Source organism: Protopterus annectens, chromosome 3.part0 (assembly GCF_019279795.1).
Source record: "Protopterus annectens isolate FY-2018-M chromosome 3.part0, PAN1.0, whole genome shotgun sequence".
NCBI lineage: Eukaryota > Metazoa > Chordata > Ceratodontiformes > Protopteridae > Protopterus > Protopterus annectens.
This window is the reverse complement of record NC_056731.1, coordinates 851397733-851421865: the sequence shown is the minus strand read 5'-3', so window position 1 is coordinate 851421865 and position 24133 is coordinate 851397733. Positions and strand designations below refer to the sequence as shown.

At 45.5% G+C, this 24133-nt stretch overlaps 1 protein-coding gene across 1 annotated transcript in view; it reads right to left on the bottom strand.

The window, feature by feature from the left end:
* The window catches only part of PHLPP1 (PH domain and leucine rich repeat protein phosphatase 1), a 1852281-nt gene that overhangs the window by 1303938 nt on the left and 524210 nt on the right, over nucleotides 1-24133 (bottom strand). The window lies entirely within an intron of this gene.

The following is a 24133-nucleotide window of genomic DNA, read 5'->3' as shown; positions in this document are numbered from 1 at the left end:
GACAAGAATCCTCTTCCTGGGCACATTGACAAGGTGACCTTCCTGACTGAATTCCTACTCAGCCTACTGACAAAGCAGATCATCACAGGAACGGAGTATCTGACAGCCCTAGGGTTCATGGCACCATGCATCCTAGTGATCCCCTTAGCAAACATCATATGAGAAAACTTCAGTGGTTTCTGAAAAACTCCTTGGAGCAACACACACAATCTCTGGAAACCCATGCCTCAAAAGAGGAGTTCTTTGGTGGAAAGACATCAAGCTGAATCCAGGTGCAATGTTTTCTTCCCTATCAGAGATAGACAAGGTCATCATCACAGGCCGTTCCAAGGTAGCATGAGAAGCACACTTAGGTCCCTTAAAAGTGCAGGGAGTTTGTACCCAGACTAAAGAAAGCTTCACATAAACCAAAGAGAATTGCTGGCAGTTTTTCTAGCTATGAAAGCTTTCAACGTTATCTACCCCCAGGAACAGTGCAGATGTGGACAGACACCACCACAGTTATGTGGTGCATCAACAAACAATGTGGAACTCACTCCTACCCCGTCTGCAGTCTAGTAATAAAGATTTAGCTCTTGGCACAACTGCAACTTTCTTTGATAGCATCCTACACCCTGGGCCAGAACACCCTAGAAGATTCATCAAGCAGGGACATTCTGGAGACAAAAAAATTGATGATAGGTGCATACTAGACTACCAATTAACCTAAAACCAGAGATTTTCCTTGACCTCACCCATCTATGGGGGCCCTCCCAGCATAGACATGTTTGCCAGACACAATAACAGGCAACTACTAAGAACCCAACTGACAGGGGATTGGAAAACAAATGCATTTTCCTTCAGGTAGACGGGACTCTTGTTTTATGCCTTCCCACTCTTTTCCCTGATACCCAGGGTACTGATAAAGGTGAGGTCAGAGGTCAGACAAGCCAAGCATGATTCTCATAGCCCCTTTCTGGCCAAGGCAACACTGTTTCTCCCTCCTCTGGGCCCTGTGCAAAGGAAGATTTTTCATCCTATTGCAAGTGATGGACCAACTCACTCAGCTAAAGGACTCTTTCATCCATCTTTACCTGAAGACACTCGGATGAACAGCTTGGAGGACTGGTTTCTGATCCCATAGAGCTGTCTATCCTGACAGAGACTACAAAACCAATAACCAGAAAATTATACTTATCTAGGTAGAAAAAAAGGTTTCCCTATGGCGCAAGAACAAAACATTTACCCCATCAAATGCAAAAGTAAACCTTCTCTTACAATACCAGTCAGGGTTATTCCACCACGGACTCTCTTACTCCAGTAAGAAGGTTCGAGGTTCAGCCATCTCTTCTTGCCTTTCCTGTTTCACTTCTATCTATTCCCACCCCCATATGAAGCTTTTCCTGAAAAGGGTCATACACCTTGCCCCCATGAAAAACCTTATCCCTACCTGGGATTTAAACTGTTTTAGAGATGCTAACTTTTGACCTTTTGAGCCAGCAGCATCTGTCCCTCAAAAGAGGCTTACTTGGAAGACCATCTTACTTATAGCCATCACCATAGCCAGGTGGGTCTCAGAATTAAAAGCCTTGATGTGCAAGGAACCTTTTATTGTGTGCCATAGGGACAGTGTTACCCATAGAAAGTACAGTTATGAAAAATCTTACCATAAACAGTAGATGTCCTCTTCACTGTTGCAGTATTCCTTACAATAAGGATCCCTTGCCAAGGCTGGCCCAATGCCCGACCAGTATACCAAAGTCTTTAGGTTGCTATGGGTACAATGTGCGTCACATGTATGCTCCCCACACATGGCATAGGATATAAAGGTGATGTCCGGATGTACTATCCACACCCCCAGTAGGAATGCCAGTCCAAGAATTAGAGAGGTAACAAGCACATCCAAAAGGGAAAAGAACCAGTGGGAGGAGGGAGGGAGTGAATACTGCAAAAGTTAAGAGAAGGACATCTACTATTATGGCAAGATTTTACACAACTGCAGTATGTCCTTCCATTTCACTGTTGCAGTATTCCTTACAAAAGGGAGAGAATAAAAACTCAGGAAAAAGAGTGGGAGGAGGAAGGACCAGCAGAGCCCTCTAGGAACCCATGAAGAAAGGCCCTAGCAAAACCAGATTTAGCCCTGGATATCACATCCAACTTATAGAGCTTGACAAATGTAGGCAGAGAAGTCCAGGCAGCTGCCTCAAGAATAGAGTTAGTATCTAAACTGTTGAAAAAAGCACAAGAAGAAGCCACAGCTGTAGCAGAATGAGCCTTAACAAAAGGAAGGCTGTTGCCATGCAAAAGAACAACATAAAGAAACAGCTTTAGATATTGAAGAGGAAATAGTTTGCTTGGAAACAGCCAATCCTAATGATCTAGGATGAAAGGAAACAAAAAAGCTGATCAGATATGCAAAAAGCTTTGGTCTTATCCAAATAATACCAGAGTTGTCTACGTACATCCAAAGTGTGCAAAACCTTCTCACTAGCAGATTGTAGAGAAGGGGAAAAAGTGAGCAAATGAATAGACTAATTAAGAGACAACTCATTTACCACTTTGGGCATAAAAGAAGGATTAGTACAAAGAGACACCCTGTCCTTCTGGAAAAGTAAAAAGGCAGGAACAGCCATAATGGCTTGAAGCTTAGATACCCACCTGGCAGAAGTAAGGGCCAAAAGAAGAACAGACTTTCAATAATAATGTAATAATGCTGCAAGGACGGTGAACCGGCAGGCTCAAAAGGAGGGACAGGCTTCCCGGGAGGTCTAATACGAAGGATGCCTTTGAGAAGCTGTTTAGCCTCAAATCTAGATGCTAAAGAGGGTGCTAAAGGAAACTAGCAGAAATAGCTGACAAGTTGGCCCTAACAGAAGAACATGCCAACCCAGCATTGAGCAGTTCATACAGATAAAGAGAGAACCAAAGTCTCATTTCACAGAAAGTGGCTCTAGGTTACAAGAAAGACACCAAACAGAAAATTTCTTCCATTTGGATAAGTAGGACTCCCTAGTCATGGTTTTCCTGGCCTCTGAAGCATGTCCTCAGAAAAAAAGGTGCCTATATGGAATCAAAATCCTATCACCCACAGTGTCAGCTGAAGTGTGGACAGATGGGGATGGATGAGAGATCCCTCATCTTGTGTGGGTAGGTCCACCCTGTGAGGTAACTTGTGATGACTGCCTTTGGGTAAATGCAGAAGAGGGAACCAATGCTGTCTGGGCCAAAAGGGAATCACCAGCAAGGTTCTGAGACCATCCTGCTTTATCTTGAACAGGACTTTTGGAGGGAGAGGAAGACAAAGAAACATCCCCTTACAAGAAAAGGAGAGGGCATCCACCTTCCGGGCCAGAGAACATGGGGCTCTTGGTACAACAAAAAAAGGAAGTTGTCTGTTCAGGGGCTAGGCAAATAGATCTACTTGAGGAGTAACCAACTAGTGGACAATGTCCAGAAACGCATCTCTCTGAAGCATCCACGCATGGAACTGTGATATGGATATGCTCAGAGAGTCTGTCACAATGTTCTGACCTGAGGGAATGTAAACTGCCTGAAGTGTCATTTGATACTGGATAGCTAGCTAGCTTCCACACTTGAAGTGCTAACCTGCAAAGCAGATAAGGTCTTGTTCCTCCTTGCCTGTTGACATACCACATCACTGTGGTATTGTCTGTAAGTATCTTGAGAGGCCCTGGAGTGAAGAGAGGATGAAATGCTTGAACAGCCAACAGAAGAGCTCTCATCTCTGACACTGAAGTGGTCTTTTGATGAAGCGACCAGAGGCCCTGCACTTTTGAGAGCCAAAGGAAGCCCTCCATCCCACATCTGAAGTGTCTGTGAACAGCTCCTGGGAGGGGAGGTTGAAAAGGAAGTCCTGGATTGAGTGACAACTGCCGAATCAACCACTGAAATTCTAGCATAAGGCATAGAAGAGGAAGGACTAGGAAATCTAGAGGATAAATGTGCTGAAGTCAAACTGACTTCAGAAACCCCTGAAGCTTTCTCATGTGGAGTTTGGCTAGAGTGAGCATTGGAATGGTGGAGGCCATGAAACCCAAAGCTCTCAAAAATTCCCTTGCTGTGACCGAGGCCAGAGGAAGAAGGGACTGAAAGAAGGCAATGAGAGTTAAGGCTTTGAAAAGAGGCAGGGATGCCAGCAGTGGAACAGTCTGCATCCTGCAAACCAGAAAAAACATGATCCAGTGAAGGAGTTAGGAAGGACTTTTGGAAATTTATAATGAACCCCATGCTTTGCAGGGAAGAAATGGCAATGGGAAGATGCTACAGTAGGATCTCTGGAAAGTAGACCTGAAAAGGCAGGTTTGTCTAGGTAGGGAAAGACGTGCAACCACCTTAGCCTGCAAAAAGTAATCACAGGAGTGAGGCATTTGGTGAATACCCTTGGGGCAGTAGAGCGGCCAAAGGCAAAGGAGAGAGAGAGTACAGTTGTGTACACTTACCATAAATGTAGATGTTTGAGTGTATTCACTGTTGCAGTCATCACATTTGACTTATCTGCTTGCAGTAGCCCTTAGTCGGCCTGATTATCAAAGCCTTGGGTCCTGCGTCGGTTGCTGTCATCTTCCATGACATCAGGTAGTCAGGAGTATAAAGCATGCAGCAGACGCCATTACATCAGTTTTTCTTGCCCCAAATGTCAGGTGCCTCCCTAATGGGAAGCAATTAACTATACATACAAGATTATACCTCCAACAAAAAAGCAAATGCACCAAAAAGCTTTTAAGCATAGTAAAAAGGAATAGAGGTATAGCCAGAAGAAGTCAGGGGGCTGGAGGAAGGGTAACCAGGACTGCAACAGTGAATACACTTGAACATCTACATTTATAGTAAGTGTACACAACTGTATTATGTTCTTTGTGTTTCACTGTTGCAGTCATCACATTTGGGTAGACTCCCAAAGCTAAGGATGGGAGGAGGAGTTTAGATAGCATTAGGACCAGCTATAAGGCCCTGCAAGACTGCAGTGGCAAAACCAGCTCTGGATTTAGAGAAAATTGGTAAATGGTAATGCTTGGTGAAAGTATATACAGAACTCCAGGAAGCAGCTTCTAGGATGTCCCTGCTAGGGACACCTCTGAGAAAGGCTGTAGAGGTAGATGCAGCCCTGGTTGAATGTGGTCTTATGCCCTGTGGGATAGGTTTTCCATGGTGCTTATAGCAGAAATTAATGCAATGGCCTATCCATTTAGAAATGGTTTGCTTTGAAATGGCCTTCCCCCTCTGCCAATGCAGCAAATTCAACCAGCAGCTGTTCAGATTTCCGAGAGGTTTTAGTCCTGTCCAAGTAAAATCCAAGTTGTCTGTGCACATCTAAGGAGTGCAGTACACGTTCCCCTTTGTTCTGTGGATTAGAAAAGAAGGTTGGCAAATGAATGGACTGATTAAGAGCCACACTGGTTACTACCTTGGGCATGATGGAGAGATTGGTCCTGAGGGACACCCTGTCTGCATGAAAGATGATGAAAGGCTCCACTGCCATAAGGGCCTGTAATTCAGACACCCTTCTTGCTGAAGTGATGGCTAAAAGGAAGGCTGTCTTCCAAGAAAGGAACGTCAACTCTGCATTTGCAGCTGGCTCAAAAGGATGCAGAGTAAGTTTTTCCAATACAATGTTAAGGTCCCCAGGCTGGAATAGGGGCTCTCCTGGGTAGTCTTAAGTTTTTGGCCCCTCTGAGGAACTGCTTGAGCAGAGGATGAGAGAAGAGGGGTGATTCTGTGTTGTAATGAGCTGAAATGGCTGAGGCATGAATTTTGATGGAGGAAAAAGAAAGGCCCTGGTGAAGCATTTTAGTTAAGTATTGAAGAATCTGAGGTAAATTGGGTGCTGCTGTGCTCTTCCCCTTAGTTTGGTTCCAGGAACAGAATATTTTACATTTTTCAGCATAAGATTTTCTAGTACAAGGCTTCCTTGCCTCCAGAATGACATCCAACACTTGCTTACTAAGGGATGGTAACAGAGATATCAGGTAATTAGCCAGGCTGCCAGGTTCAAGATTTGAAGCGGAGGGTGCAGAATCTGGCCCTTCTGCTGGGACAGTAGGGTAGGAGTCTGAGGCAGGTGCCATGGTGCCAGCAGTGACACACTGCACAAGAGGGGGTACCAGTGTTGGCGTGGCCAGTCTGGTGCAATCAGTATCGTTCTTGGTTTGTCTCGCTTGATCTTTAGTAGTACCTTGGAAAGGAGAGGCAGAGGAGGAAAGGCATAAACTGATAGATTTTTTTCCAGGTGAAGGTCCACTTTCCAAGCATGTTTGTGGGGAGTCCTTGTGCAGGATTTGTCCAGTTGATAGTTCTGGAGGGGGAGGCAAACAGGTCTATATCTGGGCTCCCCCATTTGTTTATCAACATGTTGAATGTCTTTGGTTCCAGTTTCCACTCGTGTGGGTCCATGAGATTTCTGCTTAGATCATCTGCCAGTGTATTTAGCTTTCCAGGCAGGAATTGAGCCTGTAGGTGCAATTGGTAGCTCAAGGCCGTGTTCCACAGAGCCATGGCTAGTCTGCAGACAGGGGATGAGTGGGTTCCCCCCTGCTTGTTTATGTACCACATAACAGTGGTGTTGTCCGTCTTTACCATTAACTGTCCTGGAAGGCTGTCAGAGCATTCTGTACAGCTAACATTTATTTTTGATTAATATGCAGGTGCATTTGACTTTGGTTCTATTTGCCCTGAATGCACCTCCCTGCCAGGTGAGCCCCCCATGCATAGTCTGATGCATCTGTTATTAGGGTTTGTGTGGCAGGGGGTAGAGTGAATGGCAGTCCCTTGTTTTGGTGGCAGGCCTCTACCCACCAAAGGAACTCTTAACTGTAGACAAGGTATGGTAAGAATCCTTGCTTCTAGATCCTGAGAATGTTGATACCATAGGCTTTTTAGATACCATTGTAGTTTCCTCATATGCAGTCTTGCATATGGAATTAGGAGAATGCAGGAGGACATGAACTCCAATGCATGCAGTATTTGTCTTGCAGACAGCAGGGTCTTTGTGGCCATTAGTTTGAAGTAAGCTGTCAAATGAACTTGTTTCTCTGGCGTGAGGAAAGCCATCTGGGAAATTGCGTTCAAACTTGCTCCCAGGAATACAATTTGTTGGCAGGGTACCAGATGTGATTTTTTTCGTTTATGGTGTACTCCAGAGAAGTTAGCAATTTTTGTACAAATGCCAGAGGATTCAATAGTATATCCTGGCTTTTTGCCTGAATTAGACAATCGTCCAGGTATGGGTATATTTGAATATTTCTTTGCCCGCAAAATACAATGACTGGAGCTAGACACTTTGTGAATACCCTGGGTGCAGTAGATAAGCCAAAGGGCAGTGCAGAGAAGGAATAGTGCATGAAGCCTGCTTTGAAGCGTAGGTATCTTCTGCAAGATTCCCTGATTGGGATGTGCAGGTAGGCTTCCTTTAAATCCAGTGCTGCTAACCAGGCATCCTTGCCTAGCATAGGAAGCAAATGGTGAAGAGTTAGCATCTTGAATTTTGGGATCACCAAAAAAGTGTTTAGGATACAGAGATCCAGGATAGGACGCCAGTTGTTGTCTTTTCTGGGCACCAGAAAAATTCTTGAGTAGAAACCTTGTCCCCTTTCCTCTTCTGGGACAGTCTGAATAGTCCTTATACTTAAGGGAGAGAGAACTTGCTTTTAAGCCTTTGCCCACTGATTTAGGGGTAGATCTGGCCAACCGTTTGGGGTTGGTAAAATGTGGAAGTGGTATCTGTATCCTTGGGAAACTATATTTAAAACCCATTTGTCCTGGGTAATGAGTTCCCAGTTTTTTGCCTGAAGAGCAATCTTTCCCCCTGAAGGGGCAGTCAGTTGAGAAGGACTTGGAAATTTTAAAGTTAAGTCATTGAGACAGTTTACCATAAGGAGGGGTCTTACTACTCCCTGCTTTGGAAGTGGGAGCCCACCACTGCTTAGTCCAATGCGTACCTTGGGACTGCAGCCTGAGTGTTCTGCTGGTTCTGGGTTTGGACTGAGATGGCCTGGACGAGGCAGGAAAGAACCAATTCTTAGAGGGCCAATGCGTACTAAATCTTGGAAGATGCACTTGCAGGAAATCTAACAGTTTGCATAGATTTAGCCTTTTCCTCCATCTTTTTAAGTACTACTTCTGCTTTGTTGGCAAACAGGCGGTCCTGGTTTAAGGGAGCATCCAACAATTTAGCTTTAACATGATCTGGCAAGGATTGCTCCTTAAGCCAAGCATGCCTTCTAAGTACAGACCCAGTAAGAGCAGCCCTATAAGATGCCTCTAGTGAATCAAAACCACACTGCAAAGTATGTTTTCCAACTTGTTCAGCAGAATGCATTAAATCCTGTAAATCCTTATTTTCAGCACAGTCAGGAATCAACATCATTCTCTATTTAAGCAATCCAATAATACACTGCTGATATTTTAACATATGAAACCGGCAATTTAAGGCTCTAATGGTCAAGGCTGCAGAAGTGTATACCTTCTTACCCCATCTATCTAGCGCCCTGGAATCTCTATCAGACAGGGTAGGATTTTTGGCAGTAGTAGCCTTTATGCCCTTGGTTCCCTGTGAAATGGTCTCAGGATCAGCAGTAGGATTTTTAAAGAAGAACTTGTGAGAGTCAGGAACCCTGTAATATCTATCTGGTTTTCTGGGAGCAGGAGGTAAGGAGTCAGGGGGCAAGCTAGACTCCGTAAAGGCATCAACAATGACCAGTACAGGGGGGATAGCTAAAGTCCTGTGTTGGGGCAGGAGTAAGAAATCCCCAAGCCTCTTTTTAGAATCAGAGTAATCCTGGCTTTCCCAGTGAAAATGCTCCCTAAGAGTATGCATTGTTTCACCAAAAGAGAAATCCTCTGGAGGGGAAGCAGAGGGAAGAGAGTCTTCTGCATCAGAATCCTCATAGGTAGATAAGGGTAAATCCTGGTCATCAGAAGAAACAGAAATTTCAGTATCCTGATCAGAAGAATCATAACCAAATTCAGTCATAGGTCTCAGAGGGGGAAGGTTGGCTTCCCCTGATTAAAGTAATAAGGTCTTCAGCCATTCTTATAATTTGTTTTTTAGGCATAGAGGCCTGACCATGTGGTCTGGGTGTCGGTTTTCTAGGCATGGATCGGGTTTTAGGTCTTGAAGAAGAAGATGGCATTGGTTTAATATGCAAGTTAGTAGGCCTGAATACACGCTCAGATGCTGGTGCCTGCACAGCGGCTCCGGACCCATCCAAGGTAGAGACATCCACAGGTTCCACAGTTGAAGCATCTCACGGCATACCAGACTCCAAATGGGTCTCAGTAGAGGCCTGCGAATCTGAAGTAGCGGGTATCAGGGGCTGCGAAAGCGCCCAAGTACTGGCGACTAGCTTAGGAGAAGCGTCATCGGCAGCTTTGGACCTTTGCGGTCTATCTCTGTCTTTATCTTTGCATTTTTTTGGAATGTCAGTAGTCAGGTGGCTTACCGAAGCCATATCTGGATAACTGAACAGAGTACCAAAATATTTAGAAGCGTAACTATACAGACGACGAATAGTTCGCTGTTTAAATAAGGCACAAAACCGAGAGTAAGGTACGTCGTGGTCAGGGCCTAGGCAAGGAATACAGTATGAATGAAAATCTTTATGAGGTATTTGCTTCCCACAAGAAATACAATTATTGACTTTTACTGACATCAGTTTAGAGCAAGAAAAAGTTTCCCCAACGGGGTACTTAGCTTTAGTTGAAGACTTCGGTTCTGAAACCCGAAAATGAAAATTTTAGGAGCTGGCTGACCGGCACTTGCAAACTGCTTCTGCTTCGGGCACCGCACAGCAAGAAAGACTGATGTAATGGCATCGGCTGCATGCTTTATACCCCTGACTACCTGACATCATGGAAGATGAGACAGCAACCGACGCAGGACCCAAGACTTTTGATAATCAGGCAAACTGAGGGCTACTGCAAGCAGATAAACCCAAAAGTGATGACTGCAACAGTGAAACATGAACATTTGAAAATGCCACGAAGCAACTGAGAAATGTAACAACTTCCTGAAAAGAGAATGAAGAAGGATATGAAGATAAGCATCCTTGAGGTCCAGAGAAAAGTACAGTTGTGTACACTTATCATATATGTAAATGTTCAAGTGTATTCACTATTGCAGTCCTGACTGTTGTGATGTCTTGCCGTGAAAGCCCGTGGCCTGCCCAACTACCAGAGAAAACTCTCTTCACCTTCTAGGCTGGTGGACACCCTTCCTGACATCAGTACACTCGGGTATAAAGGGAGCTAGCCTGCATCATCACTTTAGTATTTTTCTTGACCCACTTAGAAGAAGCCCCCCCCCCCCAGGTGTACCCTACAAGGAACAAGTTAGTGTGGATGCAAGAAGGCTCCAAGTGTACCCTCATTGCTGTGTTATTGTGCGGAAAACTTTCCGAATAAGATGCCATTCGTGGGGGTCTGTCAGATTTCCTGCTGAGGTGGTCTGCCAGGGTATTCTTTTCATCCAGCAGGTATTGTGCCATGAGATGCAGGCCTAGGGATTTTGCTGTCTCCCATACATGCATAGCTAGACAGCACAGTGGGTAGGAATGCGTGCTTCCCTGCTTATGTACCACATAACTGTGGTATTGTCCGTTTGTACTACTATGACTCCTGGGTCCCATTTGTCCTTGAAAGCCAGTAAACCATTTTCTACTGCCATGAGTTCTTTCCAATTTATTTGCCTCCTCCTATGTTGAGCGGGCCATAATCTTTGAGTTTTGAAGTATTGGGTATGGGTCAACCATTCTGTCTCTGAGGCATCTGTGGTGAGGATTTGGCCCTGGGGCAACAGTCTGAAAGGTAGGCCCTGATTGTGGGTATAAGCCTGTGCCCACCATGTGAACTCCTGCTTAAGATAAGGTATCAAAGGGTATTTGGGTGTCTAGTGATCGAGAGCTCTGGCAACACACATTCTTCAGGTACCACTGCAGCTTCCTCATGTGCAGCCTGGATATGGGTACCATGAGAATACAGGATGCCATGAACCCCAGAGCTCTAAGGAATTCGTTTGGCTGTGATGCTTTGATTTTCCTGTATCTCTAGGAAATAACTGGTTAAATAGGTGGCCATGCCTGTGTGTCGGAAGGCCTTCTGGAGGGAAGAATCCAGGAGAGCTCGGAGGAAGACTACCTGTTTGGATGGAACCAGGCTGGATTTCTTGAGGTTTAGAGTGAACCCACAGAAGTCAGGATTTCCTGTGTGAATTTCAGATCTTTGTTGATCTTCGGAATGTCTGCAGCTTGTATTAGGCATCATCCAGGTAAGGGCAAATATGGATCCCTTTGGTTCGGCAGTAAGCAATGACCAATGCCAAGCACTTTGTGAAAACCCTTGGAGCAGTAGACAACCCAAAGGGTGGAAGCTGAAAACTGATAGTGAGAGGAGCTTGCTCTGAAGCGAAGACAGCTTCTGTGTAATTTTTGAATAGGAATGTGTAAGTAGGCATCCTTTAGCTCTACTGAGACCATGAAAGCCTGAGGAGTTTATCATGGGCAGTAATTTTTGAAGTGTCAGCATTTTGAACTTGGGTATCCTGAGGAACTGGTTTAAGCTAGACAGGTCCAGGACAGGGCGGCATGATCCTTCTTTCCTTGGGCTTGGGAATAACTCTGACTCAAAGTCTTCCCCACTTTGTTCCTCCGGAACTGGCTCCACCACTCCCTGAGAACACAATCTGTATCTGTTTGACAGCCTGAGTTTTTTTATTTGGGGGTACATCTGAGAAACCAGAGTATACTAAGGGCTCTCTGAAAGTGAGTTTGTAACAATTTGCAATAATGTTTAGAACCCATTGATCTTAAGTAATGTGGGTCCAGTTTTGGAGAGAGTCTTCCTCCTAGTTTTGTGGTGGTGGTGGGAGGGCAGAAAAGGAGGAGAAGAGTCATAATTGCTCTCTGGATGGGGGCTGTGACCTAGAACTCCCTTGCCTGGGTGTTTCAGAGGTCCACTGCCTTGATCTCTGTTGGTGATGCCTTTGTCTGGAAGCTCTGTCCTTTTGAGGTCTTCTCTGTTTACTCTTAGGCTGGGTAGGAAAGGACCAGTGCTTGGCTGGAATGTTCCTACTCAACCTAGATGGCTGTACTTGCAGGAAATCAACTGTTTGCATTGACTTTGCCTTGTCTTCCACCTTTTTGAGTACTGCCTCAGCTTTGGATCCAAAAAGTCTGTGTTTGTTAAGGGAGTGTCCAAAAAGTTAGCCTTTACATGATCAGGGAGAGATTGCTCGATCCCTAAGCCATGCATGTCTCAATTACTGAACTAGCAACAGCTGCTCTGCAGGATGCCTCCATGGCATCATAGCCACAATGCAAAGTGTGTTTAGACACCTGGAAAGTGGAATGACAAGTCCAAGAGTTCATTAGAAAGCCTTTTATCCCCCATGGTTGAAATTTTTTGCTTGAGTTGATCCAGGATGGTTTGCTGATATTTGATCATTTAGAACTGACAGTTGAGGGCCCCCAGACAGGGTAGCAGAGGTGTATACCTTTTTATAGGAACCTGTCTAGGGCCCTACTCTCCTTGTCTGTGGGCAGGGGATTCTTGGAGGCACTGGCCCTAGCCCCATTAAGGCCTGAAGTAACAACTTTTGGATCAGCCAATGGATTTTTAAAACAGATACTTATGGGCGTCTTGCACCCTATAAAATATGTCTGGTTTCCTAGGAACAAGGGAAAGTGAGTCATGGTTCATGGAGCCATACTGGAAAACATCTTCAACACATTCAAAAAGGAGGGATAGCTAAAGGTTTGTTTTCAGGGAGGTCCAAAAACTCCCTTGCTTCTTTGGCCTGGGGGTAATCTTGTGCTTTCCACTGAAAATGCTGCTTCATAGCATGAAGAGTTTCCCAAAAAGTTTGATCCTCTGGAGGCAAAGCTTTGGGAAGGTTCTCCTCAGAATCTGATTCCTCAAAGAATGTGTAAGAGGGTCCTTCCTCTCAGCCAAAGTCCTCCAAGTCTGAATCATCCTCAGCAAGGGATCTGGGAAAAGATCAGTATGGTCATCCCTTTTCCTTTCTCCTGGGGTGGCCTCACCTGTGGTCTGTCTGGCCCTTACAATGTTAATTAAATCCTCAGCTAGCTTAATCAAATCCTGTTGAGATCCCGGTAACTGGGAGCCCATAGGCCTAGGCGAGTCCAATGCCCTGGTGTCAGACTCTGTGGAAATGCACCAGTGTAGGCCTAGGCCTCACTGTATCACTGGTTAACGAGTGCTTGTCGGAATCAGTGGCCTGCTGAGCAACCTCGGACCAAACAATGAGCTCAAAGCATAAGTAGTGGAAGCTGAAGGAACCAAAGACATGTCAGACTCCAAATGGGTCTCGACAGAGGCCTGGGTTGTGGTTTCAGATGTTGAAGGGGGATGAGAAGGTGCCTCACCTTCTTCAACAATTATCAGCTAGAACGAGAGTCAGCTGGGGAGTAATTGTCATCTGACATCTTTGGCTCAAGTTTGTTCTCTTTTTTTATGCAGCACAAGATTGGGATGACTGGCGGATCCCATTGGATGCAGTTCAACTGGTGCTTGGTCTTAGAAAAAGAGGTAAGAATTCAGCCCTACGCCTAATCATTCTAGCAGTAAACCTAGCACAAAAACGACTATTAGGGAAATCGTGGTCTGGGCCTAAGCAAGTAACACAAAGAATATGGAAGTCTCTGTGTGGGATTTATCACAGCAGGGACAATTATTTACTTTACCAGAAATGAGTTAAGTGAAATAGAAAAAAAGAGCTCCCCAACAGGGTACTTATCTTTCTGACAACTTCTCTCTTGTGCGGACCAAATGACACACTTGTACACTGCTTCGGGCTCTGGCGGCAAGAAAAAACTAAAGTGATGACGCAGGCTGGCTCCCATTATGCCTGAGCATACTAACATCAGGAAGGGTGTCTGCCAGCCTGGGAGGCAAAAACAGTTTTCTTTGGTAATCAGGCCGGCCAAAGACTTTCATGGTAAAATATCCCAACAGTCAGGACTGCAGCAGTGAAACATGAAGAACATCTACAAAAGCCTGAGGAAGCAGCAGAGAAAACGGTCTGAAGGGACAACATCCAAAAGGAAGGTGCCTTCAAAAAGGTGTTTAAGAGAGAGAGAGAGATCAGAATGGGTCTCCAAGTGCCCTCTTTCCTGGGAACCAAGAAATAACAGTTGTATAAAATCTTACCATAACCATAGATGTCCTCCATTTCCATGTTGCAGTATTCTAGGTGTGGGATTTCCTGCCCTCAGGTGACTAGTGCATCGGCTTCTATACAAAAGCTTCAGCTTGGCTGTTGCAGTGTGAGAGGGAAGTCACACGTAGGGCCATAAACCAGGGGCCTTAAATGTGACGTCTGCATGCACAACCCTCCGAACTTTAAGGCCAACAGGCAGACAATAAGGCTCAGCAATAGGGATGCCAGTTGTTTACAGGTGTGTGACTTGGAGTCCTATTGTAATGTAGGTTGTACAGGTAAGGAATAAGACCTGGGGGGACTGATGGGTAGGAAGGAATACTGCAACATGGAAGAGAAGGACATCTATGGTTATAGTAAGATTTTACACAACTAATGTATGTCCTTCTATTCCTATGTTGCAGTATTCTAAGTGGGGGAGCATACCACAGCTTAACAGGATGAGAGGGTGGTGGTAGATGAAGAGGGTTCTACAAGACCCTGCAGGATTGCCCTGGTGAATCCTGTCCTAGTTCTGGAAACTTGGTCCAATTTGTAATGCTTGGTGAAGGTGTGGATAGTGGCCCAGGTGGCTGCTTCCAAAATGGATGCTGTATCTAGGCCTTTCATGAAGGCCCTTGAGGTGGCCACAGCTCTAGCTGAATGGGCCTTGAATCCCCTTGGGGGTTCCTTTCCATGGTGAGAGTAGCAGAAGCAAATATCTTTCCTGATCCAGCATGCAAAGGTTTGCTTGGAGACCGCCTTTTCCAGGGCTCTAGGGTGGAAGGAAACAAAGAACTGGTTAGTCTTTCTGATGGCCTTGATCTTGTCCAGGTAAAATCCAAGTAGTCTGTGCACATCCAGGGAATGCAGTATCCCCTCCCCTTCGTTAGTAGGTGAGGGGAAAAAGTTGGGCAGATGAATGGATTGGTTAAGAGAGAGATCACTGACCACCTTAGGCATAAATCAGAGGTTGGTTCGCTGGGACACCTTATCTTTGCGGAAGACTGTGTAGGGGGGACAAGCCATTAAAGCCTGCAATTATGACACTCTTCTGTCTGAAGTGATAGCCACCAGCAGGACCATCTTTCCATGTACATATCTGTAAGGAGGAAGGCCCGGCAGGTTCAAAGGGATGTTGAGTTAATTTCTTTAAGATGTAGTAGGCGGAGGTATAAGTTTCCTAGGTGGTCTCATGTGCAAGTCTCCTTTAAGGAAGAGCTTTACATCGAGCCTGGCTAGCAAGGGGGGTTCCAGGGGCAGGCAGGCTGATATGGAAGAGAGGTGTACTTTTACAGAAGAAAAAGAAAGGCCACTTTTAAATTGACGCAAGTAGTTTAAAACCAGGGGAACCTCCAGGAAGCTAAGGTCCCTTCCCTTTTGCAGACACCATTTTGCAAATCTTTCCCATTTAGCCAGGTAAGATTTTCTGGTGGTAGGTTTCCTTGCCTCCCTTAGGACTGAAAGCATGTCCTCTGAGTAGTAGTGTCTGAAAGGGATCAAAAGTTTTATCACCCACAGAGTCAGAGACAACATCTGTAACTGTAGGTGTAGGAGAGTTCCTTTGTCTTGTGACAATAGGTCCACCTTGTAGGGTAAATTGAAGTGATTGCCCTTGGCTAGTTTGTGAAGTAGAGCGAATCAGTGCTGCCTTGGCCAGTAGGGAGTCACTAACAAGATTTTTGGTTTGTCCTTCTGAATTTTCAGGAGGACTTTCTGAATCAGTGGGAATGGGGGGAGGCATAAAGAAACTCCACCTCCCAAGAGATGCTGAAAGCATCCACTCTCCATGCTAGAGGGGAGTGGGTTTTTGTGCAGAAGTTCTGCAGTTGCCTATTCTGGGGGAAGGCAAACAGGTCTACTTATGGAGAACCCCACCGGTGGACTATGTCCAAGATGATGTCCCTGTTCAGCATCCATTCGTGCTGAGGCGAGGAGGTCCTGCTCAAGAGATCTGCTTGGTGGTTGTCCTGTGAGGGGATGCAGACCGTCTGCAGGACTAAGCTGAGGTGAGAGGCTAAGTCCCATATCAGCAGGGATAGACTGCACAGCTGTGCCTTTGTTCCTCCCTGCTTGTTGAGGTACCACATCACCGTGGTGTTGGTGACAATCTGGAGCACCCATGGAACCAGAAGGGGAGCGAAGGTCTTTAGAGCTAAGAAAAATGCTGTCATTCCCCTGATATTGATGTATTTGGCTTGAACAGAAGGATGACATTTTTCTTGAATCCTGTAAGAGGCCAGAGTTGCTTCCCAACCTGAATCTGAGGCATCTGTATGCATAACTTGGGTTGGGGTGGGGGGTTGTAGTGGGAGCCCTGGTTTCAATTGCACTTGCTGGATCCACCAGCTGAATTCTGTTTTCAGACAAGGAAGGAGGGGGGTGGCCTGCTCTAGGGGATGTAGGTGCTGCGAGCAGGTGTTCTTCAGGCACCACTGCAACTTGCGCATGTGCATTCTTGCCAGTGGTAGCATGGGGATGGTTGCTGCCATTAAACCCAGGAGATGGAGAAATTGCCTTGCTGTCACCTTTTGGAATAGTACAGCTTCCTGGAAGTGTGAAGTTAAAGACAGAACCTTTTCCTGAGGTAGGAAGGCCTTCGCTGCGTCTGTTCTAATTCTGCAGCCGAGCAAAATCTTGTTCTGGCTTGGGATCAGAGAGGATTTGGGGAGGTTGATGGTGAGTCCTAGGTTCTGCAGAAGGGACATGGTGAAATGTAGATGCTTCAATAGAGCATCCCTGGACTGTGTCAGAATCAGGATTTCATTCAGATAAGGGTAAATCTACATCTCCCGAGTTCTGCAGAAGGCAATGGCTGGGGCTAGGCACTTTGTAAAGACCCTGGGGGCCATGGATAAACCAAAGGGTAAGGCAGTAAATTGGAAATGAGAGGAAGGCCCAGAGAAACGCAGGAGTTGTCAGTGGGAATTCCTGATGGGTATGTGCAGGTAGGCTTCCTTTAGGTCTAGAGTGACCTTGAATTCCTTGGCTGGAATGAGAGGCAGCAGGGTAGGGAGAGAAAGCATTTTGAAAGAGGGCACCTGAAGATGAAGGTTTAGAAAGGACAGATCTAAGATGGGTCTCCAGGAGCCATCTTTTTTGGGGACCAGGAAGAGAAGGGAGTAAAACCCCTTTCCTTCCTGTCCTGGAGGGACAGGTTCTATGGTGCCTAGCTTTAAAAGATCTATCAGAATTTGTGGCATGAGAAGGGCCTGTTTTTTGGGCAGGAAAGAGATGCCTCTTCTGGGTGGCTTCTCTTTCCAGGATAGGAAGTACCTTTTTTTGGATAATGTTTAAGACCCACTGGTCTGAAGTGATGGAGTGCCAAAGGGGGAGACAGTAGGAAATATGGGCTGAGAGGGGGAGGTGGGCAAGGCAGTCGCACATTACTGGAGTCTCCTCTGTCCTGAAAGGGTTGTTTGGGTTGCTGTGGTAGAGCAGAGGGTCTGGAATTGGTAGGTCTTCCAGCCCGTTTCCTGGAGCTGGAAGACTAGGGCTGTGGAGTACATCTTACAAAGGTGGTGTTAGCAGAGTAGTTCCTATAACACTATGGTATGGACGACACCAGCAGGTGCTTAATGTTCTGGAGTGCTTTGCTTTTTTCTTGTAGATTTTTAAAAAGGTCAGCAGATTGTTTTCCAAAAAGCACACTGTGGTCCAGAGGGGCGCCCAGGATTTTAGCCTTGAAATACTCGGGGAGGTTCTTAGCCATGAGTACCTTCTGAAGACTAAAGCAGATGCTGCAGACCTGGCAGATGCTTCTGCTGCATCATAGTTGCACCTGATGGAATGCCTGGCTACCTGTTGAGCCAAAGAAAGTTTGTCCATCTTGCTGGGACTGTCAGACAAGGAAGCCATCAAGGAGGAGGCTTGAGAAACCAAGTCTAATGCATACTTAGCCATGTGGGTCTGATAATTTATGGCTCTGAAAGCCAAAGTGTATACCTTCTTCCCCATCCTATCCATGTAATTACTGTCTTTGTCAGTGGATAGTAGGGAGGCAGAGGGCAGCAGTCTAGAATGCTTATCTGCCATGCTGTGCGGGCAATAACAGCTGGGTCCGCCATGGGTGGCTTAACTAAGAATTTGTGGTACTCTGGTACTTTACAGAAGCGGTCAGGATGCTTAGGGGTCAGAGGCTGGGAGTCAGGAGCCTTAGAGGCCAAGTTGAAGGCATCCAAGTAAGCAGGCAGAACAGGGGGAACTGCTAAAGGGAAGGGTGATTCCACTTGCAGCAGTTCAAAGTACATTTTTTGTGTATCAGTCATTTGGGAAGTTATCCCATTTAAAGTAATCCATCTTGGTGATGGTCTCACCGAAAGTAATACCCTCAGGGGGAAAGTCCCCCTCCACAAATTCCTCATTCAGAGAGTAATATTCCTGGGGGGAGGCAATCTGGGAAACATAAGAAATGGAATCTTCTGATGAGAAAGGTGAGTCATGTTCTTCTTCTCTGACTTGAGGGGTCATGGATGAGAAGGGAAGACGCGGAGACTGGCGTAGGGCTCAAAAGAGGCAGGGTGGAGGTGGCTGAAGGTCTGCATGAGAGAATCCGGTGTGACTTCTGAAGAAGTGGAGGTATGTTTAGTTTTCTGCTTCTTTTTGGCTGGAGATGAAGTAGAGAGTGGCCTGGAGTCGGGTCTGGAAATTAGCACATCCTAAGTCTGGATCCGTGCCACAGGCACACCCGAAACTGGCTCCCCCTTGACCTCGATGGGTGATGTCTGAATGAGCTCCGATGAAGTGCTGGTCATCTTCTGTGAAACAGCTTCCTCGAGGGATGTCGCTGCAGTCAACTGATCCTCAGAGTGCGCCTCAACTCCTAGATAGTCAGTTGGCGGTGCGTCAGAAGCAGAGTGGCAGGCGAAGAAGGCCTAGAAACCTTGGCCTTCTTGCGCAAAGGTTCTGGTACGGCCTCCGATGCAGGATCCATCCTAAAGCTAACGGCTTAAGGCAATGGTTCTCATGGGAGAGATTTAACATGGCTAGATGGCTGTGCAAGGTCTTAGACACAAATGATTGACAAATAGCGCAGGAGGAGTGATTGTGTTCCCGGCCTAGACAAAAAACACACCTGTCATGGGCGTCCTTATGGGGTATCTGGCGCCTGCATTAGCACTTTCCCTTTTTTCTTGACATCAGCTAAAGGCTACATAAACCAAGCGTTAGCTAGAACAATCGTCAAAAATAAGAATTAGAAAGCCAACGGGCTACTTATCTGTAAGATGAGACGTCTGTGAATCGGCGATCATATCCTGCAAATGTTATCTGCGGCTGAAAAGTTCTGAGGATTGTGCGTGCAGATGTCACATTTAAGGCCCCTGGTTTATGGCCCTACATGTGACATCCCATGTACACTGCAACAGCCAAGCTGAAGCTTTTGTAAAGAAGTCGACATACAAGTCTCCTGAGGGCAGGAAATCCCACACTTAGAATACTGCAACATAGAAACAGAAGGACATCATTCTGTAATACAAACTCCTTTCCCCTTTGAGAAAATGGAACATCTTGAATAACTCCTTGAGTCAACAGCCCCTGATGCACCTCTGGAAAAAAGGCTGTTCCTGAGAGGGCTGAGGAATGTCCAAGAAAGGGGGAAGAGATTTCCAGACTACGTAGTACCCTTGGCAAATTATGGAAAGAACCCAGAAATCTTGAGTAATCTTTAACCAAACAGGAAGGGACAGGAAAGGACAGAAAGAAAGAGGAATGTGGCTGAGAAAAACAGGATAGTTAGGCAGCACCTGATTTGTCAAGGAAAGGAGATTTCTGAACTAAGAGAGTCTGGGTAGCCTTAGCAGGAGGAGCCCTTCTACCACCCTCCATACCTTTTTGGGTGGACTACCTTACAAAGGCCAGCTTACTAGGGTAATTCCTTTGGAATTTAGGTACAAGAGAAACAAAAATATGTTTTAGATCCTGTAAGGCCTTACCCTTTTCCTGTAGAGACTTAATTCTGCAGCAGAGCCAAACAAACGCTTGCTATCCAGAGGAGCATCCAATTTAGCCTTAATGACATCAGGCAAAGATTGAAGCTGAAGCCAGGAATACTTCCTCTGCACACAACAGGAGGAACAGGAGAAGGCCTAGGAGATTCCATTTGCAGAAGCCCATAACATGTCTTCTGAGCCTCAGACAACTGGGCAGAATTCCATTTGAAAAATTCCATCATTCTGGAAACTGTTCCCAAAAGAAATCTCCTCAAAAGGAGAGTCAAGACTAGTGGACTGCTCTACCTCAGAATCATAGTCTAAGGAATCAGAGACTAATAAACAAGGGATTTCTTATCCGAATCTTGTTCCCTAGGCCCCTTAAGAGGAGTAGAAGACCAAGGCGGAGCAGGGACAGAAACCCCTTGAGAAGGCTTCAAAGCCATATAAGGGCATTAAACTAACCTTGACTGAAATTGTGCCATTCACTCTGACGGTCCTTAGGAGCAGGAGAAACACGTTTAGTTTTTTGTTTCTTCTTTAAAGAGAAAGCCTTGAAAAAATTAGAAGGCTCAGATCTACGACACTCTATAATGGTAGTTGGTACCTCCTCCCTATCCAAAATCTGAGGAACACCCCTAGGCCCTTCGGTAATAATCAGCCACAGTTCTCCCTGAACATCTGAAGCGGATGTCTGCAAGGCTTCCAGGGACATGTGTGAAGCGGGATCCATGCAAGCCTCCGAAGCGGTCGTGGCAGAGGAATCCAACAAAGGAGCCGGGCAATCTTCCAGGCTTTCACTAGTCTTGAAAGACATCTGGTGTGAGGCGGCACAGCAGAAGAATCAGACCTAGCTTTCTTGGCCTTCTTTGTGGATGGCTGACCCTCAGAATGGAAACTGCTTTCCATGGCCTCTTTTGCCAACAGCTTAAGATGTCAGTTTTCTAAACATATAGACAAAGAGGAAAGCGAACTACACATGTTCTTTGGGATGAAAGACTGGCAAACAGAACAGAATGTATGGTCGTGGAAAGCACGTACACAAAATAGACACTGCTTGTGACAATCTTTATGGGGAATCTGTCTCCCCACTGACATTTACCCTTTCTGGATGGCATGAACCCCACAAGCAACAACAAAAGAAAAAAAAGATAAAACCCCAACAGGGCCTTAACTGAAAAATGGCTTGGTGAACCAGCAAACAAAGCGAGCATTCAGACAGATGATAGCTTCGGCAAAGAAGTTCTGAGGATGATACATCCAGACGTCACCTTTATGCCCTATGCCATGCATATGATGTATGGTGTACCCTTAGCAACCTTAAGGCTTTGAGTATACCGGCTGGGCATTGGGCCACCCTTGGCAGGAGACCCCTGTTGTAAGGAATATTGCAGCAGTGAAATCAAAGGACATCTAATCCATCCTTTATGCCTAAAATAGCTTTGCAGCTTTCCTTGAATCAGGCTATTTACCAGTGTTCTTTATTAATCCAACGAATAAGGCATAACAAATTTTGCATTCCCTGCCTGTACACCATCAGATCAGATACTACCTAGACAGGACAAAATTCCCTAACAAAGCAAACCAACTACTGATGGCCTTTGCAGAAGGAAAAGGAGTGAATGCCTTTTTCATTACTTTTGCCTGTGGTGCTGAAAAGTAGAAGACTGAAGCTACTACTTGCATCTTTAATGAGTAGACATTTTGGAGTGCCAATACATACAAGGGTGAAAAAAGTGAGTTTTGCAACTGGCCATAGTTATTGATATCTGCAATTTATAAAGGGCAAGCCATCCAGGTCCAAGGATGCTACAGTACTGGTCTACTCAACCATTATCAGACCCATCATTGAGTACAATGTCCTCTTTGGCATGTACCTGACTAGGCACATGCAAGGTTGGAATGACCACAGAGGTTCCTCACCAAGAGAATCCGGGGTATTAACATAATGTACTATACAGATCGCCTTAAAGCCATATCTCTGCACTCAGTCTCCTACAGATCACTGACAGACAATCTATGCCTGGCATGCAAGACATCATCAGATCCAGTCCTGACTGTCCTATTGCACATTGGCAAAATGAACAGCACCAGAAACACTAGAGCCAAGGATTCAAGCATTGCTTGCAGCATAAGTAGAACATACTGGCATGATAGACAAGTTCTTAAAAGATCCCCTTGCTTTGGAATAAGATTATCATCTATGTGAAGCAGAATCCATCCCTAACCCTACTCAAATGCAACTCTGACCACTGGATGGGAGATCAAAAATTCACCCCCGGTCTGGCCCTCCCCCATGTTTCTGACAGAGGCTAAAAGTAAATATTCCATAACTAACACACTCACCCCTACTAATCCTTTAGCAACCTCATAACATACATACCCTTCCAAATAAATGCATGTTATGTGGACCCAACTCTGTCCCCACAGACGCTCATGTTATATGGGGACACAGCTGAGTTGGGCTGCATGGCTAGGTTTAAAGGCCCTGGTGGCAGTTAGCCTAGTATATACCTATGAACCTAAGAAGGCAGTCTAGTCTCCAGAGTACCACTAAATGGATAGCCAACTGCATCACCTTCTGTTATGCTAATCATTGTAAATCAGTACCAACCCGTGACCAATCACACTCCATAAGACACTGTGCAGCCACCACTGCCTTCCTCAAAGGTGTTCCTACACAGGCTATCCTGGAATCTGCCAAATGGACATCCATCTATACTTTTACTAAACACTACCATTTAGTCAGTGCCTCCAGGACTAAGGCAAGGTTTGCAACTGCTGTTCTACAAATCCTGCTCTCCCAGGGAGCCAACAAACAGCCTGCCCCAAACTAGTAGCTTTGGGAGTCTTCCCAAGAATTAGGACTGCCACACTGACTATGAAGAACATAGTTCAGTTGTATCACACTTACCATAGTTACAAATGTTAGAGTAGATCAGTGTTGTAGTACAAACTCCCACCCCGCTATCTCTTGGTCTGTTTACCCCTCCTAAACTCTCCCTATGCTGGGGGGTGGGGGGGTGAGATTACGAAGAAGGTACACTGGATGGGTGGCCCTATTCTTCATCATTCCCTACTCTTTCTACACACATATGGCTGGTCCTCCACTTCTACCCCTATCCATAAAAGTTTTTGGTGACATCTGGAAGAGTCATGCTGCCCTCAGGCATCAGACTGCTGTTCGCTGTCTAGAAAGACCTGAAGATGGCACTAGATACCCCTCATATCCGGACATCTGAAAGTTGGCCACTGTATGCCCGTCAGCTAGGAATGATGGAGACTCTGGAAACCAGGCTGGTTGCTGGCTTCTTGTGGCAGGAAGACCAAAAGATCAGTACTGCAACATTAATCTACTCAAACACCTACAATTATGGTAAGTGTAACAGATATCCTTTACAATTAGTTACATGTGAAGGTGCATGTATGCAGACACCTCATGGATGCAGCAGCAGGGCCTTACTTAGGTAAGAATGCACATCAAACTATAGAACAGGCAGTCTGCCTGCGTGACAACTTCATCGTGACTAGCTCTCACCTCTGATATTGAGAACAAATAGGCTCGATCAATGATGATGAGGTTTGACGGTATTGGAAGAATGGGGAAAGAAAATATATGGATAAAGGAAAAACTCAAAAAAGGCAAAACTACAGAGTACCTTGCCCTAAGCCCTTATGTGTCCAATGGAGCCCCTCAGGGCTTAAGCTTGGGACTAGTCCTATTTGGTAATTTTCCCAAATTGTAACTAGTGGTGGCATATTGTGATTAGTAGTGTGTGTTTATGACTACGAACTGGGCAAATGTACTTAATTCCCCTAAGGATGCAAAAAAACTTCAGGACAGTTTAAACAAAACCAGTATTTTGTGAAATAACAGCCTCATTCTCAAAAATGCAAACAGTAGCACTAAAAGTCAAGAAAAAAAGACATGCACTTTAATTATAACATTAATAGAAAGACTGAAAGAGAAAATAAAACATATTACAGACAATAAATTAAGCACTAAGTGTGCTGAAAACAGTGAGTAAGGCTTATGCTGCAGTTAACGATC